Source organism: Siphateles boraxobius, unplaced genomic scaffold, assembly GCF_051911475.1.
Source record: "Siphateles boraxobius isolate OS27281-9 unplaced genomic scaffold, OSU_SipBor_1 25, whole genome shotgun sequence".
Classification (NCBI taxonomy): Eukaryota; Metazoa; Chordata; class Actinopteri; order Cypriniformes; family Leuciscidae; genus Siphateles; species Siphateles boraxobius.
Genome location: NW_027508866.1, coordinates 15,116,973 through 15,141,238, shown reverse-complemented (window position 1 = coordinate 15,141,238; position 24,266 = coordinate 15,116,973).

The following is a 24,266-nucleotide window of genomic DNA, read 5'->3' as shown; positions in this document are numbered from 1 at the left end:
TAGGCATCTATTTCTTCATCTGAAAAGACAGAAAACAAGACAACATGAGTATTGTTAATAAGTCGAGACAATCTCACCAGTCACTCTTTGATTATCAAGCTAACATAATCACTTTTAATGGAATACTGTGGCTTTTTTGTTTTAAAATGTGGCCCAATTTGCTAGTTAAATAATGTGGTTCTTTTGCAGCATTACCCATTTTTTGTGAATGACAATCTATACTGTCCATCTTTTATTTCATTAACAACTGTAATGACATTAATGCAGAGATGAATATCTGGCCCATTTTATGCATAACAGCTTAAAGATAAGGCACAAGTTTCTAGGCAGTAAAATGCTCACCTCTAAAATTTTCGATCAGCTCAGACAGCGGTTAGCTGAAGAGTGACAAAGCTGTCCATTGACCTGGAAAGAACATAGCAATATAGAAGTTAGCAAACAATTTTCAGGTGATATTCTCAATTCATTCAGTTAACGGACGCTCTGAGGTAAAGTGTTCAGACTGCAGACTCAGCAACCATTGTATTTAATTGTACAGTACAATGTACGGCCAGCAATATTGTTATGTTTAATGACATTGTGGAATTACGATAATGTATGTACTATTTTATGATTGTACTGTACAATTTAAATACAATCGTAGCTGAGTCTTCATTCTGAACACTTTACCTCAAAGCATCCGTAACAAATAAATGTAAATTTAATATAAAACTATGAAAATGGCGCTCTGTTGCGCGGCAGGGTTTTGAACAAGGTCCTGAGCCGTTGCCAAATGGCGCCACAAGGTTATGAAAAATAGAACTTAAAGACCGTGTAAAGTGAATTCAGTCATTTTCTTCTAAACACATTAAATAGGTCATAACAGTTAAATGTATTTCTCAACAATGTGTACAAAGCATTTCAACCATTTTGACACCTAATTTCATGAACTTATCGTTATTTTTAATCATTCAAATCTGGCTGTGTGGTTAATAACACCTTCTTCTTTAGTTTGACAAACTTTACACGGACTTAAAACTAACGTTAGTTAACGTTAGATGTTACCACAGACTTGCCACGGTTAACTTGTTATCTCACCGTAGCAACTAAGTCATGGTAATTTTGTCAGCAAATGGTGCTAAACTAACAACGGGGACATTGACACATAAAAGTTGACGTTACATCAACACTGAAAATACTCGCTTACCTTGAATACACGATGAAGTTTCACCGAAGAGGCACAGGCCAAAAGGATTGAGCGCGAAGCGACAGTTATTTCAAACGAGTCGACGACTGTGAGAAAATTCCAGAACTGCGCGGGCGCGGGCGCGCGCGGGGGTAGAGAGAGAGAAAGAGGCGTTTCTTCTTGCTCTTCTTCTGAATTTCTGGCACACTGATTTAAATAATATAGGGGCAAGGATGTAATATATGAACTTATATCTTCTATTTCTTAGTTAATATATCCATGTTTAGAGGGTGTGACATTTTATTTCTCCTACAAATGGTGATACTGTTTTATCATAATGTACACAATACGCAAGTGTGATTGGTCATTATTATGAACTATGTTGACATGATAATATAATAACTACATAAAATACACCCCTCCAACAAAAAATATATATATATATAGAGAGAGAAAGCCAACCCTATAACCCAGAACATGGGTTACTCTTTGAAAAATAACCCAGAAACCCAAACAACCCAGGAATTGGGTCAAAATATTAGCCCTATAACCCAGAAAAGGGTTACTCTCTAAAAAAATAACCCATATTTTTGACCCAACACAAATAACCCAGAAAATGGGTTGAAGAAATAACCCATGAGTTTTTAGTGTGTGGGATTCTGAAAAGGACTGTTTTCCACCTCGTTCAAATAACAGATCTGTTCTTCCAGAATTGAATACTTTATGTTCTACTCTGGACCTGATTGATATATGGAGACATAAGTATCCAGAAAAAATTCAGTTTACATGGTGTAAAGGAAACCTTTCTCAACAATCACGTATAGACTATTGGTTGATTTCAAGGAATCTAATTAATTATGTTAATGAGGTCTCTATAGAGCCGTCTGTTCTTACAGATCACAAAGCTATGTTTCTCTCTTTAAATACAACTAAATCCAAAAATATAAGAACTTCTACATACTGGAAAATGAACCAGAATATATTGACAGTTGTGCAGTTTAGAGATAAAGCAAAAGAGGTTATCATAGATTGCTGGAAGGAGGCAAATATAACTAAATCTTTTGGGGTAAATTGGGAATTAATGAAATATAAAATTAGAATTTTAGCAATAAGGAGAGGAAAAGAAATAGCCAAATATAGAAGAGAAAACGAAGAAAAATTTATACAAGAAATTATAAGTCTTTCTGGAAATTGTAATATAGATCAAGAAAAGAAAAATAAATTACTACAACTACAATTAGATTTAGATAAAATATATGAATATAAAGCAAAGGGTGCCTTTGTAAGATCAAGAAAGAAATGGTTAGAGGAAGGAGAAAAACATACAATATACTTCTTTAACATGGAAAAAAGGAATGTAGAACTCACATCTATGGTCAAACTGAATATCAATGGACAGTTAACAGAAAATTCTAAAGAAATATCAAGATATGTGGCTGAATTTTATGAGAAATTGTATTCTTATGATAACAAATTGAGCAAAGCACAGTCATTCTTAGAGTCTATTCAAGATGACATTCAAAAGATAGGTGAATCTTCTATTAAAATATGCGACCACGAGATTTCTTTAAATGAAGTAGCTCACTGTATTAATAAACTCAAAGACAATAAGTCACCCGGGAATGATGGTTTAATTAGTGAATTTTATAAATATTTTCAAAAAGAATTATCCCCTTTTTTGTTAGATGTATTTAGAGAAGCTATACAACAAGGTTATTTACCACCTTCAATGAGACAAGGTTTGATCACTTTATTACCAAAGCCCAATAAGGATATATTATTTTTAGAAAATTGGCGTCCGATTACGCTAATAAATAATGATGCCAAAATTTTTGTACAAATATTTTCAGAAAGATTGAAGAACTGTCTTGATCCCATAATTGATGAATGTCAATCAGGGTTTATGAAAGGTCGACACATTTGCAATAATAGGCTTATTTTGGATTTAATTGACTACAACGAATTTATTACAGATAATAGTTTTGTTTTATTTGTTGATTTTTTTTAAAGCGTTTGATACTATCGATCATAACTTTATGTTGGAGAACTTAGATTATTTTGGTTTTGGAGTATACTTTAAAAAAGCTATTCAAACACTGTACAATGACTGTAACAGCTCAGTTAAGTTATCATGTGGAACTTCATCCAGATTTAAAATCAATAGAGGTATACGACAAGGATGTCCCATTTCACCATTTCTTTTCTTACTTGTAACACAAACCATGGCCATACATATTAAAAGAGATACATTTCATGGTATTAGAATTTTGGAGAAAGAGTTAAAATGCTCTCAATTAGCGGACGATACTGCCATTTTTTTAAAAAATGAAACTGAAATTAAAAGAGCTATTGAGTGCCTTAATATTTTCTCTTCTGTATCTGGTTTATGTTTAAACATTAAAAAAAAATGTGTGTTATTCCCTTTGAAAACATGTAATCATAATAACATTTGGTATTCCAGTAAAGGTGATAGTAGATTATTTAGGTATTAAGATCTGTAAAGATCAAAAAGAGAGAAATAATTTGAATTTTACACCAATTATTAGGAAAATTAAACAAAAATTAAACTCATGGTTAATGAGAGATCTTTCCTTAAAAGGAAGAATATTATTAGCCAAAAGTGAAGGATTGTCACGCTTGGTGTATACAGCTCTTGCATTAGATGTTCCACAATCAGTTATAAAAGAGGTGGATATTTTTTTGTTCAATTTCATATGGAAGAACAGACCACATTATTTAAAAAAAAAACAGTTTTATGCAATCCAATTGAGGATGGTGGTCTAAATGTACTTGACTTTAATACTGCGAATTGCGTATTTAAGAAAAAAGAACTCAAAAGGTAAAATTTGGAATATCATCCCTGAGTACATTTTTGATAAGCTGGGGGGTTTAGAATTTTTTTTAAGATGTAATTTTGACGTAAATAAGGTTCCGACAAAGCTCTCTTCTTTTCATAAACAGGTTTTTTTATTATGGATGCTCATTTATAAGCATAACTTTTCTCCACACAAATCTTTGATTCGGAACAATAATATATTACGTTTAAAAATAAATCTTTATTTTATAGAAACTGGTACAATAATGATATCATTTTGGTCAGACAGTTATTTAAGAATAATGGACATCTTTTTAATTACTGTGAATTCCTGAACTATTATAAGATCCCTGTAACTGCTAAAGAGTTTGCAGTAGTATTTGATGCCATTCCTAGTGGCCTTATTCAATTATTTTCAGGCAATGTATCTTCTGAGCCTATCTCCATATATAGGTCCACTGTAAAATTACAGCATTCTACAGGTAAATCTAGCTGCCTGTAATTTACTGTAAATTAACGGGGAATTTTTTTACAGTGTAGAATTACATTATTGCCTAAATGCAAACCTTTTTGGAACTCAATGTATAATCAGATTGAATGGAAAGAGGTCTGGAATTTACCCAGTAAATACTGTCTTACTAATAAAGTTAAAGAAATTACATATAAGATTATTCACTTGATTTATACAGTGAGACAAGTAGTCTCAAGATATTTTAGAGACATGGAGACAGCATGCATCTTTTGTAACACAGAAGAAGAATCGATAAAACATTTATTCTTTGAATGTGTATTTACCCAATTGTTCTGGCTTGATGTTGAATATCTGATATTTAAATTCACAAAATTAAAGATTTGTCTATCTGGTAAAGATATTTTTTTGTTATACAAAAATAATAGTTTGGAGCAAAATTTGGTGATTGACTTAATAATTATGTATGGGAAATACCATATTCACAAACAGAAATGGACAAATAATAAACCTAACATTATATTATTAAAAATTGAGCTTAAACATTATATTGAAGCCCTAAAAGATGCAAGAAATAAAAAAGCGAAACAGATGTATAGAATATTTGAATCCCTTTCTTTTTGGAATTTTTTGTAATGTTTCCCCTGTATAGTTTATTTTTTTTTCTTTTTCTTTTTTTTCTTTATGCTTACTGTTTCTTTGATGCTATTATGAATGTAATTGATAATAATATTCTGTGATCCTCTGTATTTGTATGTTGTATATTGTTCTTGTTATACAATAAAAAAAAAGAAAAAAAAAGAGGATACGAAAAAAAAAAAAAAGAAAAAAAAAAAAAAGAACCAGGCTAGTGTGGGCGTGGGAACTGGTTGAATTGCGTTGCGTGACTCACGGCCAATGCGTGAGACTTGAGAACCCTGACTTCTGCCTTTTTATGCTCTATAATAAGGAGTTGAGGTCCAAGTGTCAACTTTAAGCATGCAACATCAAGTACAACCACTGCAGTTTTATATAAAAAAAAAAATGTTGTTGATTTAATGACTCGATTTAAAACATCAAGCCTTGTAAACAAGTAAAAAAAAAATCTTCACAAAAAAGATAAAAAAATAAAATAAAATAAATAATAATAATACAAAGGAATTTATTAATAAATCTAATTACATTTTCTTAATCCATTTTACCTCTCTGGACAAGAACAGACAACAGGGGATTAAAAAAAAAAATAGTTGGCCAAATTAAACTCTGCCACTGCTTATTTTTAAAAGAAATAATAATAAAATACAATGCCAAACTACTTGCCAATGTTTTTTTTCCCTATAAAGTTTAGTTTTTCAAAGAGATTTTTGACTTTAAGCCAAACATCGTATAACAATAAATAACAAAAAAGATTATTCAACAAAATTATTAAACAATAATTATTTTCAAAATGTTTTAGGCAATGTAAATGAATAAATTAAATAATCCAAAGATTTTTTTTTTTTTTAATGAATATCATTACATTTTCTTGACGTTACATTTTACCTCACTGGTGCAGGAAAGAAAAAATTAAAGAAATGATATTGACCTGTTTTCTTTCTCTCTAATATTAGTAAACTACGCCATTGCTCATTTTATTTTTATTTTTTAAAATAGTAATGAAATACAATGCCAAACTACTTACCAATGTTTTTTTCCCCATAAAAGCTTAGATTTTAAAATAAACAACAAACTAAAAAAATGCTCTTTTTAGTTTAGTCAGGTTACTATGTTGGTGTAAGAGTGAAATTGTCTCTCTGTCTCACACTTGAAACGACAGTTTAATTACAAAATCTGTACCTGTCTTCCACGTCTTCAATGAGATCACTTCTGTGACGACAAGTGAAGCTCCTATGAACTTTTTCTAAGGAGACAACCCTGAGAAGCAGGAGACTCCAGCAAAAGACTTCATATAAAACTCCTATTACTATATACGAGTAAACTGAGTATAGTAAGTGTGTATATTTCACTTAAAAAGTATACATAATTTCTGTTACAGGTTAGTTCTGTGTAGAAGGTGACTGTTTAGTGTTTGGGTCAAACACCACAATGTTTTTATGATAAAAATGAGATTGCAAAGTAAGTTGTTGAACAAAATGTTCAGTTTCGTCTAGTGTTTTTAGCACCTAAACTGTGTAATGAAACCATCTGAATGTGTGAAGATCATGCAACACTATAAGTTAGAATAGTTTAGAGAATTCTTTAAGAAGTTTTTCACAGCCCACAAAACATTTATTAACAATTATATTGTTTTCACTCAATCTTTCTCTCTTAGTGTCTGAGTACAAGAATACTATTGTGTGAGAGGCATAAAGATTTATTTGTTTTAAAATGTATAGTCATAGATTAAATGTATAGTCCTAGATACTGAATAGATACAATGTATGAAGATTAATGCATTAATAAGCCTCCAGCTTATTAAATTATTACAACATTGTTCTGATTTGGCATTGCATGCTGAAGAGAAATTCTGCAGCCTCTTCAATATTAGTAAAGTACTACATCTCAATGGCACTAGTGGGGGCTATTTAGCAATCTTTAAATGGCAAATTCTGTCATCGTTTATTCACCCTCCGAGTCTGACCCTCATGTTCCAAACCTGTATGACATTCTTCTTATGTGGAACAGGAAAGACAATATTTTATAGAAAATATAAAGCTCCACCCTCTCGATCCCAGTCACCTGACTATTAACCTGACACACCACCTATCACACCCTCATCAAGAATAAGCACCCAGTTCACATGCACTCATGTGGTCTCGTCAGTCTATACATGAGCACAAGTCACTTACCTGATGACTCACCTTCGCATGCCTACCGTCATCGTTTGCTTCCAGAGAATCTAGCTTGGACCAACTCTCTTCATCGTGTTTTTCAGTAACCCTACAAGCTAAAGACCCCATCAGCTAAGTGTGACTGTCAATTAAACTGCTTATGGAAGTCACTGGGGCCCAGCAGCTTTTTGATTACCCAAATTCTTCAAAATAACTCTTATTTTCAACAGAAGAAACTTATTTGGGTTTGAAACATCTTGAGAGAGTAAATGATGACAATTTTCATTTTTGGGGAAACTATCCTTATATTGTTAATACAACCACAAAAAAACAAAGAGAAAATAACTCATTGCCCTGAGAACTTTAAAGGGGTCGTTTACTGCTTTTTTTCTTTGCATAATTGTGTTTATGGGGTGCAATATAACATGTCTAAGTGTGTGTTTTTTTTTTTAAAAAGCCTTATTTTATTGTAAGCCGCTTTCTCCTCTGTCATTTGAAGGACCGGTTGACTTCCTGATTCTATGAAACCACTCCCTCAGAAGCAGGCAATGGGCTCAGATTGGTTAGTTGGCCTGGTGTGTTGTAATTGGCTAAACTGCGTAGCCCACGTAGTCCGGAAACTTCACACCCATAATTACCTTTACAGGCGAAAGTTGCATGTGCTCCGGTCAAATGTAAATAGTGTCAATAGCCTACTGCCCTATCAGTTTGAGCCAGAATCAGACCCAGAAAGAGGCAATGAAGAGAATCAAGCAGAACCTCCCCACGGCTCTTACAAAACATTTCTGAATGGTACATTTTATTATTATGATTTTTTTTTTTTATTATTTCTCTACTCTATTCTTTTCTATTTTATTAATATTATATAAGAATTTCGATACGCTGTTACTTGAAAATGCTACTGCTGCTTATAGCTTTTGAGATACGGTTTTCTCCTGATTAAACATTTAATATTTAACTGAATAAATGACAGAGTAATACCGTTTTTTAAAGTTATTGTTTTATCGATATAATGAACAACCGTTTATCTATTCACAAAACTTAGTTTACTCAGTGTATCGTTTTCTTTAGGTGTAACGTTATACGTTTGTCTTACACACAAAATAGCATCAAACTAATTGGCTACTATAAACAAAGCAAGCGCAAAATGCGGCACTGGCATCTCGAAGCGGCACTTCCGGTGGCATCTCCAGTGGCCATCAGTGAGTGGCATCTCCAGCGGCCATCAGTGAGTGGCATCTCCAGCGGCCATCAGTGAGCGGCATCTCCAGGGGCCATCAGTGAGTGGCATCTCCAGCGGCCATCAGTGAGCGGCATCTCCAGCGACCATCAGTGAGCGGCATCTAAGCGGCCATCAGTGAGTGGCATCTCCAGCGGCCATCAGTGAGCGGCATCTCCAGCGGCCATCAGTGAGTGGCATCTCCAGCGGCCATCAGTGAGCGGCATCTCCAGCGGCCATCAGTGAGCGGCATCTCCAGCGACCATCAGTGAGCGGCATCTCCAGCGGCCATCAGTGAGTGGCATCTCCAGCGGCCATCAGTGAGCGGCATCTCCAGCGGCCATCAGTGAGTGGCATCTCCAGCGGCCATCAGTGAGCGGCATCTCCAGCGGCCATCAGTGAGTGGCATCTCCAGCGGCCATCGGTGAGCGGCATCTCCAGCGGCCATCAGTGAGTGGCATCTCCAGCGACCATCAGTGAGCGGCATCTAAGCGGCCATCAGTGAGTGGCATCTCCAGCGGCCATCAGTGAGTGGCATCTCCAGCGACCATCAGTGAGCGGCATCTCCAGCGACCATCAGTGCAGCGGCATCTCCAGCGGCCATCAGTGAGTGGCATCTCCAGCGAGCATCAGTGAGTGGCATCTCCAGCGGCCATCAGTGAGCGGCATCTCCAGCGGCCATCAGTGAGTGGCATCTCCAGCGACCATCAGTGAGTGGCATCTCGCCGCAGGATCATTTTCATTTTCATCAGATCATTTTTCCCCTTTCTCACCTTCTACCGTCTACATAGTTATTTAAGGGAACGTCATCGTCGATATTCGTCTTGGTTGAAAACAGCGATAACTTTTACGATATAGCTAGTTGGTGCCCTCTAGGGTTGGAATTTGGTGGCAAGTAGGCTAGATAGGTTTATGATCAAAACGCAAAATCTGCCAATAAAAGTGGTTCCGCTTATCTTCTGACAAACGGATCTGATAACTATGTAGTTACAATTTCCAACAATCAGTGTTGATATTTGTAGTATTCTTACATTCTGCTAAGAACCAATCATATGCCATAGACATAGTATCCTGTGTTCTTATTGGCCATGTCACATGTCAGTAAAATGATGCAATATAGCTCTGAACAGTCCAGTATGCATCTTGCGAGTAAGAGTTAGCACTCATGTTTGCATGTATGATCTGAGTTAATAAAAACTCATAATAAAACGAATTTGGCGTGCACCTAGAGCCTCTTTGAATACCTCATCATATTAAAAGCAAAAGCATTACATGGTGTCAGAGTAAATGGATCGAACAAGGATGGATATCGCTGGAGTGTCGCAACAGCCCGGTTGATGGTTTCAAGGCCCCAGCCCAGCTGTCAGGGCCGGCCCGAGGCATAAGCGAACTAAGGGGCTGCTTGGGGCCCCCTGGTCCAATCGAGATTAAATTATTATTATTTTTTTTTAGATGACTTAAACAAGTGACATAAATGAAAGAATGAATATGAATGAATTAATGAATAATTCAAGACAAGAAAATTCTGATTTCATGATCAATATAGCCTACCTGCCAACAACTGCTGCTGTGTCTGCCAGCGTTTAGGTCATGCGCATAATCTAGACACCTCACGAGTGCATAGACAATTCATGCTCAACTGCGCATAGTCACGTAAGTTGGAGGAAATAGCCGCAGGGGAACTTAACCTTCTAGGTGTAAGGGTAGCAGTTTGAATAAATAAAAAACATAGCAGTTTGAACTCTTCTCCACTTTATTATACCACACATCATATCACTAACTCCAAAAACCCGCGACATTCCAGTACCAAGTGCGCACGACCCAATCCTATCTACGGCAAGCCCCGAGGGGAAAGATAGATTGCATACACACATACAACGAGCGCCAGTAGCCTACATCATTACAGGTGTTGTGCCGAATTTCGATAATAATTTGGCAGGGGGTCGAAATTCGGCACAACACCGGTATTATAGTAACAGACTTTGTTGGATTCTGTCATCTACAATCCAACAAAGTCTGTTACAATAATAATAATAATAATAAAAGATTTTGAGGACTTTACACTGTATTGAGACAGTTGAGAAAGAATAATATTTTTACAGTTTTCAAAAATAATTGTCATTGTTGAACCCTTGCTCTTATTATGTTTCTGATTTCTCAGTTTTGTCATTATTTTAGCAAAAAATGTATTTTATATGTTTTGAGACAGTTTGTTTTAAGAAGTTTCAAAGAGTTAGTAAAAGAGTAAAGTAAAAGTTAAAACTTTTTATTTAAGTAGGCATCTATTTTTAAAGTATTTATTTTGTATTAATACATAACCTCACTGTATTCATTTATAATGTATCATTATTGCGTGACATCTGTGTCAATAATCGTCAAGCACAGGTTACTTCGCGTAGTGGGAGGGGGCCCCCAGATCAAATTCTGCTTAGGGCCCCCAAAAGGCTCGGACCGGCTCTGCCAGCTGTTGATGAGTCGCCGTTTGCGGTCGACCCTACCAAATACCCACAAGCAGCTCATGGCCAAAGTCGTCAGCAGGAAGGATGTCAGAGCAAGGAGGTTGCATAAACAACAGAATAAAAAAAAAGCTATTATGACAGATCGGCTAGACCCTTATCTCAGCTCAAGGAAGGACAGGCAGTTAGAGTGCGGGAGCAAGGATACTGGAAACCAGCCGTTATTGTCAGAACAGCCGACACTGAGAGATCATACCACGTGCGTACTCCTGATGGACGGGAATATCGACGAAACAGACGCCACCTCCTGGACACGAAGGAACCCCAGGACAGTTCGGACATATCCTCAGGGCATGATGGTGCTGAGCTGTGTGAAACACCCATTAACAGTGCACCACACAATGGTATTATACCCACACCTGACCATACTGGTAATCTGCCCATTCCTTACTGAACCAGATATGGACGCCAGATAAAGCCCAGAGTCATTCTGGATCTGTGATTGTACAAGGGTGTAGGCGGATCGCTGCCCTTAAAAAAAAAAAAAAAAATTCTTCACAATGTTCAAACAGTTGTGTTTTCTATATGTGACAATACATTATGTGAACACATAGATTATGCTAATTCTTCAGTAGAATAATCTATTGATGCTTTAGTTCGTGCATGTGGCCTTTTGAAAGCTGAATGTTCTTTTAAGTTAATGTGATATGCAATACTTTTCCTTATATCGTTTTATTTCAAAAGAAGGGGGATGTAGTGTTCTTACATTCTGCTAAGAACCAATCATATGCCATAGAAATACTATCCTGTGTTCTTATTGGCCATGTCACATGTCAGTAAAATGATGCAATATAGCTCTGAACGGTCCAGTAATCTTGCGAGTAAAGAGTTAGCACTCATGTTTGCATGTATGATCTGAGTGTATGATCCGTGCACCTAGAGCCTCCTTGAATACCTCATCATATTAAAAGCAAAAGCATTACAATATTTAAGGGAACGGGGAAAAAACAATCATGTTATGATTTTAACATGATAAAAAAAAAAATCAGAGAATGCAAATATTCTGATTATTTATAATAGGCCAACATAATTATTAAATACCATATTCCTTATTAATTATAATATAAAATACATATTTATTAAAAAACATACGTTGTTCAGTTGTAGGCTACAGTAGGCCTACAGATATGTGTTATGTCTGAATTCAGGTAATCAAGACAAGAAAGTTTCTTACTTCTTTAAGGTTTATTCAAACCCACAAACAATTCACACTGCCGGTAGTTACATGATTAGGCAGCAGGTGTACTCACTTCCATTATTACTCTACACCTTTTATAGGTAACATCATGTGAACTACAGCGCCATCTCCTGACAAGTACATAAACACAACAATATGTTTTAAAAAATGTGTAATAGTACTACTAATATTGTTAATAGGCTATGTACAGTATTATTGTTGGGCGGCGTAGGGGTGGGCTAAGGGGGCTGGAGCCCCGAATGTTTTCAGTAAAGCCCCGAATGTTTTTATTACCATGCATTGTACGCACCATCACTGAGTTTTCATGCGCATTAAAATATGTATTATTAGAATTAATTAATTAAATGTATATCTCTCGACTCTAACATCTACAGTGTCCGTCAGTATACGCGTTGTCATTCACAACCGACAAGAACCGCCCACTCAGGCTAGTGTTTCTGTCTGACATGTAAACTGGCCATCCATCGATGAGAAGTTCAGAGTCTGCACGATCATCCAGCCAATGAAATTAGATATTTTGGACCCAGGCGGTTTTTTGATGTGTAAGTTTGTAAAATGGGTATATCAAATTCTTCTTCTTCTTCTTCTTCAAAAAAAAGGAAGTAAAATACCCCCAGCCAGCACTAAAACAACTAAAACAAAATACAAAAGCTTCAGCTGGTACACTCAAAAAAATTATTCAAGCCCTTCTTAGAGGTGACACATTTAAATCTAATTTGCTTTATTTAAATAAATCTATTTAAGATCATATGTGTAAATATATTTAATTGGTTTAACTAAAAAATTATTAATAGCTCCACTCAAAAAAAATGTTCATTGGATGAACTCAATTAAGTTGTGGGCAGGATTTCCATCCAATAAATATATGTAGCCCCAACTCAATCTGAGTACATCCATTCAACAGAATGTAAATCAGTTAGCCTAACTCATTTGTAATAAATAGATGCAAAAGAATATAAACGAGAGAGGCTAGCTTATTTTTAACAAATACTTATCACTAACCAGAATGACTACAAATGTTATATTGAGAATTAACAGGGGTTTAACTCTATGTCACACACACACACACACACACACACACACACACACACACACACACACACACACACACACACACACACACACACACACACACACACACACACACACACACACACACACACACACACACACACACACACAATTAGAGCGTTATATGTTTGGTTAACATGGCCTGCCTGTGTCAGGGCAACAATTAAATAAAAAAGATAATAAAAGTAAAGAAAATATTTCGCTAACGAAAATGATTACAAACAAAGCATCACGGTGTTTACTGAAAACATTTCTTACTTTTTTTCTAAATGAATCATCTGTTTTGAACGAATCGATTGAATAAACCGACTCACTAATTAAGGCAGTGGCTTGCCGCCTTCTAGTGGCAAAGTAAAGTTACCATTCTAATTTTTTCAATATTTCTTTTTTCTGTATTCCAAATTTGATATTTGATAAATTAGGCTCATACGATTATTTATGCAAATTGTAAGTGCTGTGTAATCGCTATCAATTGCTATTGAATTGCACTTGACCTGATGTTGAACTTGACCTCTGTTCCCTTTGTTTGTAAATAGCATCTTGGAATGTTTGGTATTCTTACTTTGGAATGCATTATTGCCTTTTTGTTGATGAGGGTGGATTGATGTCTCTGTTTAACTTTTAATTTTAATAAGCAAAAAAAAAAACAATTAAAGAAAAACAAAAAAACAAATAATCAACATTTTATTTTAAAGTTTATTCCTTGTATCCTGACACATACATGGATTTCTCTGGGCTAAGCCCCGGATATCCACTCACCCTATAACCGCCCCAATATAATAACAATATATTGATTAGTTGAATCTAGCTCATATAGCCTATGTTTGTAAAGACGATTTAATTTGAAGAATAACAAATGTTAAATAAAATTACAATTAGGCTATATTTTGGTGTATTTCTAATTCATTAGCTACAGTTCTCTATGTAAAAACCTTTAAAATGAGTAATTATAATTTTTCACATATAGCCAAGATGTTCAGTTAGCCTAAGTTTTTATGAAAATAATTGGATTTTATAATTTCCTCTGCGCAGAAACATAACTAATTAATCAGAAAGTGGCATCATCACACTTACTTTGGCAGGAGTCACAGCTGGACAAAGTGACGTTATTGGCTGTTGGAGATGCCGCTACGAGATGCCGCTGGAGCGACAGCTGGCTGTTGGAGATGCCGCCGCAATTTCAGCTTTGTAGGCCTACAGTTTATTTGAATTAATATCAGAATTGTGCAGCACATCAGAAACTCATTGAACGCATTTCTGTATCAACGGAATAACCGTTTATATTCATATTTAATAACATTTCAAATTAATATTTAATAAACAGCATTTTCTGAAACATTAAAGTGATATTGACACTTCTTGCTGGAAACCTATAACGTTACATAGCCTGCATCAAGGCTACTCAGAACAATTGCAGCTTTCTCTGATGTAATGGAGAATCAGAAACTCAAAACTTTATTTACAAAGGATATGCTTACACATGATATGCAACTCTGTGGTAGCTACATAATGTTATTTAGTTAAAATGCAGTTAATAAAATAAAAAATATTGATTGCTGGAGATGCCGCTGCACCGGAAAGTCCTGGCCGCTGCAGCTGCCGCTCACTGATGGCCGCTGGAGATGCCGCTCACTGATGGCCGCTGGAGATGCCGCTCACTGATGGCCGCTGGAGATGCCACTCACTGATGGCTGCTGGAGATGCCACTCACTGATGGCTGCTGGAGATGCCGCTGCACTGATGGCCGCTGGAGATGCCACTCACTGATGGCCGCTGGAGATGCCACTCACTGATGGCCGCTGGAGATGCCGCTGCACTGATTGCCGCTGGAGATGCCACTCACTGATGGCCGCTGGAGATGCCACTCACTGATGGCTGCTGGAGATGCCACTCACTGATGGCCGCTGGAGATGCCGCTCATTGATGTTCGCTGGAGATGCCGCTCACTGATGGCCGCTGGAGATGCCACCGGAAGTGCCGCTTCGAGATGCCGATGCCGCATTTTGCGCAAGCCCTTACTGGAGCGTTGGCATTGGTTTACGTTCTTGATCAAATCGAAAAATTACGTAAAGTATACATGGAAAATACATTTACAAAATTAGTACATAATTACAAATTCAGGTCCAAAATGTTTGTACGCGTTTTTCATAGACACACGACATAGCATAACTAAGTGGCTATACTAGAGCCAGCGCTGGCATTTGTTTACGTCCTTGATAAAAACTAAAACATTAGCCTACGTCTGAAATTATACATGCAAATACATTTAAAAGTATTAAGTACAGGTTGTGGCTCAACAACTGCTGCCTCTGGTTTTAAAGCTGGAACTGCTTCATGCTTTAGTAGATTCCAAACATAAACAGATTCTGGAAGCTGTCTTCCGTAAAATGCGCAGCATAGAGAGCTAAATTACGATTGTAATTTTCAGGAACATAATCAAACATAAATTGTAGCCATTGTTGACGAACTACAGCGTCCGTAGGAAGCCCGAACAAAGAAGACCTGACAGCTGGGTGAAAATAACACTTTCGACGGCATGGCTACTGCTCTCCACTTTAACTCTTCCTCTTCGACAAAGCAGCAGAAATATGGCCATGCCCCCCCTTTTTTTGCATATTCCGGAGGGTGGGTTGATTATGGGTTAGTTACGTATAAAAACCGGGACTATCTCGTTGTAGTCCCATTCGAGTAGTTTTTAGGCATTCAACTTCCTGATATTTAAAATACGATATCTCTGCTTACGTTGAACTTTCAGTGCAGCAATTTTGCAGATAATGTTCATGCACCAACAGCAACATTACACACTATTTAAAATGAAAAAAGTGAAATCACAATCAACCACCCCTTTAACAGTAGCTTTAATAAGTATCATCGTATAATGTATAACGTGAAGTCTATGTAGTGTTTTATTTGGATATTTGTTCATTTAATTTGGCCTAAATGTCTGCCATTCTCTTTTATTTTATATTTTGTTAACTTGTAAGGCTTTATCTAAAAAAAAAAAGTTCATTAGTTTGGCTGTAATGCTCAGTCACGTGCAAAATAGTAAAACCAACATCCAAAATAATCGTGATAAAAACGTGAATCGTGATTTTCGTGAAAAAAATCGCGATGTTATATTTTTTGCCATATCGACCACCATATTCTAATTGGTTGATCATCTTGATTGTTCACAGTTGCCGTGTCGGTGTCCGTGCCGGTGTCTGTGCAGGTGCCGGGGCCCGTGCCGGTGCTGGTGACCGTGTCCGTGCCAGTGCCCGTCTGCGCGCCGGTGTGTCCGTGTCCATTCCGTTGTGTCCGTGCCGGTGCCTGTGTCCTATCTGGTTTCGGTTTCAGTGCTTCATTTTGGGGGGTCACTGTCTGATTTGATCTCTACAATTTGACAAAATAACATGAGCATAATGGCCTTGCAGATGTTTGATTTAATCAACAATACAGCTGAAGTTATGGTGGAACAGGTTGCTATTGTTATGCAGGTAAGTGAGGACCCAAAAGCGTCTTAACAGGAACAGAATCTTTTAATGACAACACAGGGTAGTACACAGATCTTCTTCTTGAATGATAATGGAGAAAACAAACAACCCGCAGAGAGGGCGATAACAGGAACATAAAAAGTCTCTCAGGTAACTTCAAAAAGCTTTAGACAGCAGTAGAGAATAGCCGAGTAGCGGCGACAGGCTGCAGGTCTCTCAGAGAGGTCGCGGGTCGAAGATAGACTGTGACTACCAGGTCTCTCGTAGCATCAGATGAACTAGACAGAGTAAATAATAAGATGATTAGCTGAGAACAGATTGCACTTGCCAGGCGGATGCCAACAGGACAGGACAGGACAGGACAGGACTGGGCTGGACAATGTAGAAATGAGCGAGACAGAAGTTTGCTTCTAGCATGAGAAACTCAAATGAGAATCTGACAAAGAACGCAGCAAGAACAGAGAGGGAAATAGAGACCTAATCAGAGGAGAAAGGGAACAGGTGGGAAGAGAGTGAACGAGGTAGTTAGAGGAGATAAGGAACAGCTGGGAGAGCAGAGAAAGAGAAAGTAACCTATGATGACCAGCAGAGGGGGACAGAGTAACAAGAACCAGACACAACATGACAAGACATAACAGTACCCCCCACTCAACGAGCGCCCCCTGGCGCTTCCGAGGAGGGAACCTGGCGGCTACGGAGGAAATCATCGATCAGCGAACGGTCCAGCACGTCCCGAGAGGGAACCCAACTCCTCTCCTCAGGTCCGTACCCCTCCCAATCCACCAGAAACTGATGACCACGGCCCCGAGGACGCATGTCTAGAATCCTGCGAACCCTGTAGATAGGAGCGCCTTCGACAAGAATGGGGGAAGAAGGGGGACGAGCGGGGGCGCGGAGGACGGGTTTAACACAAGAGACGTGGAATACCGGGTGGACGCGACGAAGATAACGAGGGAGAAGAAGTCGCACCGCGACAGGACTAATGACCTGAGAAATACGGAACGGACCAATGAACCGCGGGGTCAGTTTACGAGAAGCTGTCTTAAGGGGAAGGTTAAGAGTGGAGAGCCATACTCTTTGACCGCGACAATATCTAGGGCTCTTAGTTCTACGCTTGTTAGCGGCTCTCACAGTCTGAACCCTATAACGGCAAAGTGCAGACCTGACAATACTCCAGGTGCGCTTACAACGTTGGACAAAAGCCTGAGCGGACGGAACGCAGGACTCGGCGATTTGAGACGAGAACAGCGGAGGTTGGTACCCGAGGCTACTCTGAAAAGGCGATAGACCGGTCGCAGACGAAGGAAGCGAGTTGTGTGCGTATTCTGCCCAAGGAAGTTGCTCTGACCAAGACGCAGGGTTACGGAAAGAAAGGCTGCGTAGGATGCGACCGACAGTCTGATTGGCCCGTTCGGCTTGACCGTTAGACTGAGGGTGGAAGCCGGACGAGAGACTGACGGAAGCCCCAATCAAACGACAAAACTCCCTCCAAAATTGAGACGTGAACTGCGGGCCCCTGTCCGAAACGACGTCCGACGGAAGGCCATGAATTCTAAAGACATTCTCGACGATTATTTGTGCCGTCTCTTTAGCCGAAGGGAGCTTAGCGAGGGGAATAAAATGAGCCGCCTTAGAGAAACGATCGATAACCGTAAGAATAACTGTCTTACCCGCCGATGAAGGCAGACCGGTGATAAAGTCTAAGGCGATGTGTGACCACGGTCGAGAGGGAATAGGAAGCGGTCTGAGAAGGCCGGCAGGAGGGGAGTTCCCAGACTTAGTCTGCGCGCAGACCGAGCAAGCGGCCACGAAACGGCGCATGTCACGTTCCCGAGTGGGCCACCAAAAACGCTGACGGATGGAAGCCAGCGTACCCCGAACACCGGGATGGCCAGCTAACTTGGCAGAGTGAGCCCACTGAAGAACGGCCTGACGAGTGGGAACGGGAACGAAAAGAAGATTCCTAGGACAAGCGCGCGGCGACGGAGTGTGAGTGAGCGCTCGTTTTACCTGCCTCTCAATTCCCCAGACAGTCAACCCGACGACACGCCCCTTAGGGAGAATCCCCTCGGGGTCAGTGGAGACTTCTGAAGAATTGAAGAGACGGGATAAAGCATCAGGCTTGGTGTTCTTAGAGCCCGGACGATAAGAAATTACAAATTCGAAACGAGCGAAAAACAGAGCCCAACGAGCCTGACGTGCATTAAGTCGCTTGGCAGAACGAATGTACTCAAGGTTCCTATGGTCAGTCCAAACGACGAAAGGAACGGTTGCCCCCTCTAACCACTGTCGCCACTCACCTAGGGCTAAGCGGATGGCGAGCAATTCGCGGTTACCCACATCGTAGTTACGTTCTGACGGCGACAAGCGGTGGGAAAAATACGCGCAAGGATGGACCTTGTTGTCTGAGAGCGATCGCTGAGAAAGAATGGCACCCACGCCCACCTCTGACGCGTCAACCTCAACAACGAACTGTCTAGAGATGTCAGGTGTAACAAGGATCGGTGCGGATGTAAAACGACTCTTGAGGAGATCAAAAGCCCCCTGGGCGGAAGCAGACCATGTAAAGCGCGTCTTGACAGAAGTAAGAGCTGTGAGGGGAGCAGCCACCTGACTGAAATTACGGATGAATCGACGATAGAAATTCGCGAAGCCGAGAAAGCGCTGAAGCTCGACGCGTGACTTAGGAACGGGCCAATCAATGACAGCTTGGACCTTAGCGGGGTCCATCCTAACGCCTTCAGCGGAAATAACGGAACCAAGAAAGGTGACGGAGGAGGCATGGAAAGTGCACTTCTCAGCTTTCACATAAAGACAATTCTCTAAAAGGCGCTGGAGAACGCGTCGAACGTGCTGAACATGAATCTGGAGTGACGGTGAAAAAATCAATATATCGTCAAGGTAAACGAAAACAAAGATGTTCAGCATGTCTCTCAGGACATCATTAATCAACGCCTGAAAGACAGCTGGAGCGTTTACGAGACCGAAAGGAAGAACCCGGTATTCAAAGTGACCTAACGGAGTGTTAAACGCCGTCTTCCACTCGTCCCCTTCCCTAATGCGCACGAGATGGTAAGCGTTACGAAGGTCCAGCTTAGTAAAAAACCTGGCTCCCTGCAGGATCTCGAAGGCTGAAGACATAAGAGGGAGCGGATAACGATTCTTAACTGTTATGTCATTCAGCCCCCGATAATCAATGCAGGGGCGCAGGCCACCGTCCTTCTTCTGAACAAAAAAAAACCCCGCTCCGGCGGGAGAGGAGGAGGGAACTATTGTACCGGCATCGAGAGCTACAGATAAATAATCCTCGAGAGCCTTGCGTTTAGGAGCCGAGAGCGAGTATAGTCTTCCCCGGGGTGGAGTGGTCCCCGGAAGAAGATCTATACAACAATCATACGAACGGTGTGGAGGGAGAGAAGTGGCCCGGGACCGACTGAACACCGTGCGCAGATCGTGATATTCCTCCGGCACCCCCGTCAAATCACCAGGCTCCTCCTGTGAAGAAGAGATAGAAGAAACAGGAGGTACAGCAGACATTAAACATTCCACATGACAAGAGACATTCCAAGAGAGGATAGTATTCCTAGACCAATTAATAGAGGGATTATGACGAACTAGCCAGGGATGGCCCAAAACAACAGGTGAGAAAGGTGACTGAAAAATTGAAAAAGAAATGGTCTCGCTATGATTACCAGAGACAGTGAGGCTTAAAGGTAGCGTCTCTCGCTGAATCCTGGGGAGAGAACTACCGTCCAATGCGAATAAGGCCGTGGAATCCTCTAACTCCTGGAGAGGAATCTCATGTTCCCGAGCCCAGGTCTCGTCCATAAAACAGCCCTCCGCCCCAGAGTCTATCAACTCATTGCAGGTGGCAGACGAGCCGGTCCAGCGGAGATGGACCGAAAAGGTAGTGCAGGATCTTGAAGGAGAGACCCGAGTAGTCGCGCTCACCAGTAGCCCTCCTCTAACTGATGAGCTCTGGCTTTTACTGGACATGAGTTAACAAAATGTGCAGCAGAACCGCAATAGAGACAGAGGCGGTTGGTGATTCTCCGTTCCTTCTCCTTAGCCGAGATGCGGACGCCTCCCAGCTGCATGGGCTCAGAACTCGAACTGGCGGAGGGAGATGGTAGTGATGCGGAGAGGGGAGCAGCGGAGAAAGCGAACTCCTTTCCTCGACCTCGACGGCGAAGGTCGAACCGTCGCTCGATGCGAATAGCGAGTTCAATCAAGGAATCCACCCTGGAAGGAACCTCCCGGGAGAGAACTTCATCTTTAACATCCACGCGGAGACCCTCCAGAAACCGGGCGAGTAAAGCCGGCTCGTTCCAGTCACAGGAGGCAGCAAGAGTGCGAAATTCTATGGAGTAATCTGTTATGGATCGATTACCTTGAGTTAGGGAAGACAAGACCCGGGAAGCTTCTTCACCGAAAACAGAACGGTCAAATACCCGAATCATTTCCTCCTTAAAGTCCTGATACCGGTTAGTGCACTCAGCCTCCGCCTCCCAGATTGCCGTTCCCCACTCTCGAGCCCGTCCAGTAAGGAGAGATATCACGTAAGCGATACGAGCTCTGTTCTTGGAGTAAGTGTTGGGCTGGAGAGAAAAGACAACATCACATTGAGTGAGAAAAGGGCGGCATTCTGTGGGCTCACCCGCGTAACACGGTGGGTTATTGACTCGGGGTTCAAGAGATTCGGAAGCCCTGGAAGCGACCGGTGGATCGAGGCGGAGATGATTGATCTGTCTTGTGAGATCGGAGACTTGGGCGGCCAGGGTCTCAACTGCATGTCGAGCAGCAGACAATTCTTCCTCGTGTCTGCCAATCATCGCTCCCTGGATCTCGACGGCTGACTGGAAATGATCCGGAGTCGCTGGGTCCATCGTGGTCAGATTCTTCTGTTATGCAGGTAAGTGAGGACCCAAAAGCGTCTTAACAGGAACAGAATCTTTTAATGACAACACAGGGTAGTACACAGATCTTCTTCTTGAATGATAATGGAGAAAACAAACAACCCGCAGAGAGGGCGATAACAGGAACATAAAAAGTCTCTCAGGTAACTTCAAAAAGCTTTAGACAGCAGTAGAGAATAGCCGAGTAGCGGCGACAGGCTGCAGGTCTCTCAGAGAGGTCGCGGGTCGAAGATAGACTGTGACTACCAGGTCTCTCGTAGCATCAGATGAACTAGACAGAGTAAATAATAAGATGTTTAGCTGAGAACAGATTGCACTTGCCAGGCGGATGCCAACAGGACAGGACAGGACAGGACAGGACTGGGCTGGACAATGTAGAAATGAGCGAGACAGAAGTTTGCTTCTAGCATGAGAAACTCAAATGAGAATCTGACAAAGAACGCAGCAAGAACAGAGAGGGAAATAGAGACCTAATCAGAGGAGAAAGGGAACAGGTGGGAAGAGAGTGAACGAGGTAGTTAGAGGAGATAAGGAACAGCTGGGAGAGCAGAGAAAGAGAAAGTAACCTATGATGACCAGCAGAGGGGGACAGAGTAACAAGAACCAGACACAACATGACAAGACATAACAGTACCCCCCACTCAACGAGCGCCCCCTGGCGCTTCCGAGGAGGGAACCTGGCGGCTACGGAGGAAATCATCGATCAGCGAACGGTCCAGCACGTCCCGAGAGGGAACCCAACTCCTCTCCTCAGGTCCGTACCCCTCCCAATCCACCAGAAACTGATGACCACGGCCCCGAGGACGCATGTCTAGAATCCTGCGAACCCTGTAGATAGGAGCGCCTTCGACAAGAATGGGGGAAGAAGGGGGACGAGCGGGGGCGCGGAGGACGGGTTTAACACAAGAGACGTGGAATACCGGGTGGACGCGACGAAGATAACGAGGGAGAAGAAGTCGCACCGCGACAGGACTAATGACCTGAGAAATACGGAACGGACCAATGAACCGCGGGGTCAGTTTACGAGAAGCTGTCTTAAGGGGAAGGTTAAGAGTGGAGAGCCATACTCTTTGACCGCGACAATATCTAGGGCTCTTAGTTCTACGCTTGTTAGCGGCTCTCACAGTCTGAACCCTATAACGGCAAAGTGCAGACCTGACAATACTCCAGGTGCGCTTACAACGTTGGACAAAAGCCTGAGCGGACGGAACGCAGGACTCGGCGATTTGAGACGAGAACAGCGGAGGTTGGTACCCGAGGCTACTCTGAAAAGGCGATAGACCGGTCGCAGACGAAGGAAGCGAGTTGTGTGCGTATTCTGCCCAAGGAAGTTGCTCTGACCAAGACGCAGGGTTACGGAAAGAAAGGCTGCGTAGGATGCGACCGACAGTCTGATTGGCCCGTTCGGCTTGACCGTTAGACTGAGGGTGGAAGCCGGACGAGAGACTGACGGAAGCCCCAATCAAACGACAAAACTCCCTCCAAAATTGAGACGTGAACTGCGGGCCCCTGTCCGAAACGACGTCCGACGGAAGGCCATGAATTCTAAAGACATTCTCGACGATTATTTGTGCCGTCTCTTTAGCCGAAGGGAGCTTAGCGAGGGGAATAAAATGAGCCGCCTTAGAGAAACGATCGATAACCGTAAGAATAACTGTCTTACCCGCCGATGAAGGCAGACCGGTGATAAAGTCTAAGGCGATGTGTGACCACGGTCGAGAGGGAATAGGAAGCGGTCTGAGAAGGCCGGCAGGAGGGGAGTTCCCAGACTTAGTCTGCGCGCAGACCGAGCAAGCGGCCACGAAACGGCGCATGTCACGTTCCCGAGTGGGCCACCAAAAACGCTGACGGATGGAAGCCAGCGTACCCCGAACACCGGGATGGCCAGCTAACTTGGCAGAGTGAGCCCACTGAAGAACGGCCTGACGAGTGGGAACGGGAACGAAAAGAAGATTCCTAGGACAAGCGCGCGGCGACGGAGTGTGAGTGAGCGCTCGTTTTACCTGCCTCTCAATTCCCCAGACAGTCAACCCGACGACACGCCCCTTAGGGAGAATCCCCTCGGGGTCAGTGGAGACTTCTGAAGAATTGAAGAGACGGGATAAAGCATCAGGCTTGGTGTTCTTAGAGCCCGGACGATAAGAAATTACAAATTCGAAACGAGCGAAAAACAGAGCCCAACGAGCCTGACGTGCATTAAGTCGCTTGGCAGAACGAATGTACTCAAGGTTCCTATGGTCAGTCCAAACGACGAAAGGAACGGTTGCCCCCTCTAACCACTGTCGCCACTCACCTAGGGCTAAGCGGATGGCGAGCAATTCGCGGTTACCCACATCGTAGTTACGTTCTGACGGCGACAAGCGGTGGGAAAAATACGCGCAAGGATGGACCTTGTTGTCTGAGAGCGATCGCTGAGAAAGAATGGCACCCACGCCCACCTCTGACGCGTCAACCTCAACAACGAACTGTCTAGAGATGTCAGGTGTAACAAGGATCGGTGCGGATGTAAAACGACTCTTGAGGAGATCAAAAGCCCCCTGGGCGGAAGCAGACCATGTAAAGCGCGTCTTGACAGAAGTAAGAGCTGTGAGGGGAGCAGCCACCTGACTGAAATTACGGATGAATCGACGATAGA